The sequence below is a fragment of the Anomaloglossus baeobatrachus genome, chromosome 4, assembly GCF_048569485.1.
Source record: "Anomaloglossus baeobatrachus isolate aAnoBae1 chromosome 4, aAnoBae1.hap1, whole genome shotgun sequence".
Lineage (NCBI taxonomy): Eukaryota > Metazoa > Chordata > Amphibia > Anura > Aromobatidae > Anomaloglossus > Anomaloglossus baeobatrachus.
In genome coordinates this window covers 73,116,041-73,121,040 of record NC_134356.1, presented here as the reverse complement: position 1 = coordinate 73,121,040, position 5,000 = coordinate 73,116,041, and the positions used below count along the sequence as shown (strand labels likewise).

At 45.0% G+C, this 5,000-nt stretch overlaps 1 protein-coding gene across 1 annotated transcript in view; it reads right to left on the bottom strand.

Moving 5' to 3' along the window:
* Positions 1-5,000, bottom strand: part of FCHSD1 (FCH and double SH3 domains 1) — a 231,530-nt gene that overhangs the window by 51,946 nt on the left and 174,584 nt on the right. The gene's annotated exons all lie outside the window — the stretch shown is intronic.

Here is a 5,000-nt window from a genome sequence, read left to right as displayed (position 1 = left end):
AGACACCTAATGACCGCCATCTCGCATGAGATAAGCCGTCCTAAGAGATCCCACACCAAGGTGGTCAGGTTCACCTTAAGCTGTCTGTAATTTATGTAATGTGGTTTTTGTCTGCTCTTTGAGAAAAGCAGAAGTTCTATAGTTTCGTGTTTCTCTGAGTTGAAAGTAGAGGAAAATGAGGAAGTTGTGATATACGCTGGATACATATATATGGATATATATGGTTATATCTGCAGGTGAGATCAGCCACCTGGATGGTGTATATAGTGTCCTTATTGTTATGTCATTGTATTGACCTGTGTCTACCTGTGTAAAAATGTCTGTCTATTTGCAGCAGGTGGAATACTTGCTGGTATCGCTCTAATCACTGTGTTTGTTTGCAGCGAGGTGGGCTGCAAAAAGAGGAAGTTCTATGTGCTTTGTTGGTTCGTACTTGCAGGTTACGCGAAAAGAGGAAGTTGTGTCACGGGAATATACGTTGATATATTGAAGTATATTGAAGCTGGTTTCTTCTATGAGTGAAGGAGAAACTGGAAAAAAAAAAAAATAAATAATATTAACTGTTGTGTATAAGAGGAGATACACTGGTGTGTTAGCAAGCCCGGTCGATAGTTGATGTTTGATAAGGCCTTGGACGGACCTGATCTTCGGGGATAGAAGATTTGGAAGGGTTTTCTATGTACATGTGCAGTCTTGTATAAAGTTACAAAAGTGGGGGACTGACCCTGACTGTTACTTGGTATGGTGTTCCTGCTAAGCAGTGAGTTTAAGTTGTACTCATTGGTCTTGTTTTAGTGGATGTCAGTGTATTCTTACCTAGGAATTGAATATACTGGGGAAAACCCTTGATGTCAGGCTTAATCATTGATTATTGATGTTCTGGACGGACCGTTCAAAGAAGGTGTATATAGTGTGAACAGAGGTTACCAGTACATGAAGTAAGAGATAGTGAGGGTGAATTTAGTATCTATCACCCACGTGACACCTCTTCCTGGTAGGACAACCTGTCAAGTTATGGTTTGTGGACTGAGGTAGAAATTCTATGTATTCTGTGGATGTGTATAGTCTCTGGTCCAGAAGAGGAAGTGGATTACGGCATAGCAGACATCCAGATTGACGTGTTAGTTTTGGGTTGTATACCCTTGAAGCATGGGGTCTAATCAGTCCACACCTGTCAAGTTTTGTTAAATAAGCGAGGGATCTTGAAAGATAAAGATCTCCTTATGGATGCTGAGGCATGGTATAGAACGTCAAAAGATGATAGAAAATTGGCATAGTAGATATTTCTATATTGCACCAGATCAGAAAATGGCATCTCAGGAAGTGGCCAAGCCCATTAGGAAACAACGCCCCCCTCCTTATAAGTCGTCCCCAGAGGGTTGGACTTGTGTAGTTTGTCCCCCTGCCCACCAAACGCCCTCCCTAGCCTGCCCAGACGTCATTTCAGGTTGGGCCGCACCTAGTTCCCTTTTCCAGCCATCTTCAGTCCCAAGGCCACTGGCCTATTTGTTGCTGGAGCTGCAGAAGACACCAAGGGGGGGTCAGGAAGATGACAATGATTTAACAATGATCCACCCCACCACCAACACTGTCCCTAGTAGAGGTAAACCACAGGTGCTGTCCTTATTTGAGGACGTCAGGCCACACATGGCATCGCACCATTATTCCGATAGTCCCAGACAAGAACGCCCTAAATATGTGACATGGAAGCCTCAAGAGGCTGCAGTCCTTGTGAAGGAACACTGAGATATATACACCTATGAGTGACGTGTCATCAATAATTGATGTTTGATACCTTGGACCTGATGTACAGGTGCAGTGTTAAGGAAAAAGTGGGTGAAAGAGCCCTGACTGTTAGACTGTTACCTGGTACGGTTTTCCTGCTAAGCAGTGAGTTGAACGTTGTATGCGTACTCACTGGTCTTGTTTTAGTGGATGTCAATGTATTCTTACCTAGAATTGAATACATTGGGGAAGACCCCTAAACTTTGGTCTTAATCGGAATTATTGAGTAGTCGATAGACCGTTCTCATGGAGGTGTATGTATAACGTGAATTCTCTCTCTGACATAATATCTCATATATAGTTTTCCCTGAAAGATGTTTTCACCCAGATTAAAGCTGGGGATTCTTTCTGGCCAGTAATGAAGCCAGGTTTGCAGGTTTACAGTGAGGGTGCGTGTACCTTATCACCCAAGTGACACTGGAAGATGTTTTATGTATAATGTACGCAGTTTTTGGTGTGAAACACCGTAGGAGAGTTGAAAGGAAAGAAAAAAAAAACCAAAAAAACAGGGAAGTGTTAGTTTCCATTTCAGTCCTGTGAATGAAATTCGGTGAAGTGTAGTTGTAAATGACACACGTATGTTGAAATGGAGAATTCTAGATGAGAATTGATGAGTAATTCTGAATCTAGCAACTGCACTATGTGTATTTTACCTGTCTGTGGAGCACTGTGTCCACGTAAGCCCACCCCATTATTTTCTGTTCTGAATGTAGATTTCTTTCTGTCACTCAGTGTTTTACTCAGCCCTGGGTGGGGTATGGTATGGGGATATTATTGCAGGGTCTGACAGGAGATAGGGATACGCTGGAGGCTCGGCCCTGACCACCATCAGGTCTACCGTCGAGATGAGGGCGAGTACAGGGTCCCTAGTTACAGGGTCAGCCCAGGGGTCCCTATATAATCCATATTCCCGGTGACAGATTGAATACCTCCTGAATGTAGATGTCACAATACATGACATCTTTCTTTTCACTCCCTCCCAGGACTCTTCAGACGCCATTTTTGGCCAACACCTACTTCCTCTTTTAGCGGCTGTTTCTTATCGGTAATTATCTTTAGTGGACGTTTTAACTCAGACACTACATAGTTCATCTTTAGACGCCATTTTTAGTCCAGCCGACACCCAGTTCCCCATTTTTTTGTTTTAGCAGCCAAAGTCACTGCTCTGTTTATTGCCGACATAGCAGGGACTGCAGAGGGGGGAGACAGGGACCTGGAACACACACACTCCATTTTTCCACTAATGAACCTTAGCAGAGGTTATTGCTGATAGTCCTGTGGACCTTTTCCCTTCACTTTTGCATATTTGTTTTTTCTGTATGTTATACAATTTAGTAGACCATATAGACTGCTCACTATTAGTCCTGGTGGACAGTGAATATTTTTCTGCATATGGCAGTTGTTACTTAGCCTAGTTTTGAGATATTTTCACTTGTATGTTATCCTGCCTGGTGTCTTGCACAAGAGTTCCCTGATAGAGAGGGTGAAGGTTCATGTGGTCCCAAGGGGACATTGATCATCAGGAGTTGACATATATTAAAGTTTTCGTTGGCAGCACCCAGTAATCCTTTGTGTCTTAGTTTGCAGGGTCTGACAGGAGATAGGGATACGCTGGAGGCTCGGCCCTGACCACCATCAGGTCTACCGTCGGGATGAGGGAGAGTGCAGGGCCCCGAGTTACAGGGTCAGCACAGGAGAGGTAGAGTAGATACGCTCCACTGCTTTTTCCTAGTTGTGTAGATGTAGTCAGGGGGGTGCTGCTTGGTAGTTTCCAAACCCTCTTGTGCTCTTTTCTCTTTCCCCGGGATTTTAGGGGATTTTAGTTTTTAGAATTTCAATGTTCTCCTGACACCCCAAAGTTACACCCATTGCTCTTTCTTACAAACCTGGGTATAGTCCTTTGTATCAGGTCTCCGAGAGCCCATATGCAAACAACTACAGCTGGTAAAGACCAAGACACCCTCCTTTAAGTGGCAAGACGTATGGAGATGAATCTAGCAGCTTACAAGATCACCCCACATACAGTCACCTGAGTTACAGTCACAGTCACCTGAGTTACAGTCACAGTCACCTGAAGAGTATCATCATGTCATCTCCAGCCCAGAAGTCATTCTACATGTTTGCCATGGAAGAAGATAGCAGTCCTTTGAACACTACTCAGCCAGATTGAACACCTAACTGAAGCACCAGTTGAAGATCAGTGCCCGTATGACATCACTGCTCCCTGACAAAGCCACCAACTCCCGGTGTGGGGTCCTTAATCCTGCTGAACTTCTCCCTCTTCCAAGGGGGGAGTGTCCCACCTCTGACACCTTGGTGGAAGAGGTAGTCGACTCTGGCATAGCTGAAACTCTGGATTCGATACCGTGACGGATACACCTTTGGACCCTGACTTAACATCTTTGCGGATGGATCAAGATGTGCATCAAGAAGACGGTTCTACATGGGTATGGTGCTGGTAGCAGAAGACGCTGTGCTGATAGAGCAGTCGCTACTCGCATGCCTGTCTGTGAAGAAGCAGATGTATGTGCTCTCGCTGAAGCCTGCAAGATGGCAGCCAGCATCTACTCTGTGGAGGATAAGAGACTTGATCACTGACAATGGAACTGTAGAAGAACGGATGGAAGCTTTGCTATTGCCAGACAGAGTCGCTGTGAGCAGGGTTGAGGCCTACATTGGAGGAGTCAAGGGAAGCAGTAAGAAGTGCCCTCACTGACAGAACATCCAAAGAAGCCCCAAGACCACTTACGAGAGAAACAGTCAGTCAATCTGTGCTTTTCGAATGACCCAGATGTGGAGAAGAAAGGAAGGATGGAAAGTCTTGAGAAAACGTTGTCCTGACCCTACAAGAGCAAGTCCCAGAAGAAGAAGAGGACTGAGATAGGGTGCAGCTGCGGGCTCCCGGAGACCATAGGAAGTGGCTAGTGACCTGCTTTCACTGCCAGCCAAAGAGATATGGCAGGCCTTAGACACAGAACTGACTCTACACACCCCATACCAGCCACAGAATAGAGGGAAGGTTGGGAGGATGGGGCAGTGTAGAAGGCAAGGGCATGAGAGTCTTCCCCTTGAATTGTTCAGTGTCAGACACACCTCAGCAGGGATCACTAGGTTGAGACCCTATGAAATCCTGTTTAGAAGTAGCGCCAGATACTTCAACTAAGCTTGTTGTTTGTTTAAACATTTGCCTAATACACGTTTTTGAAGTTTTCTCC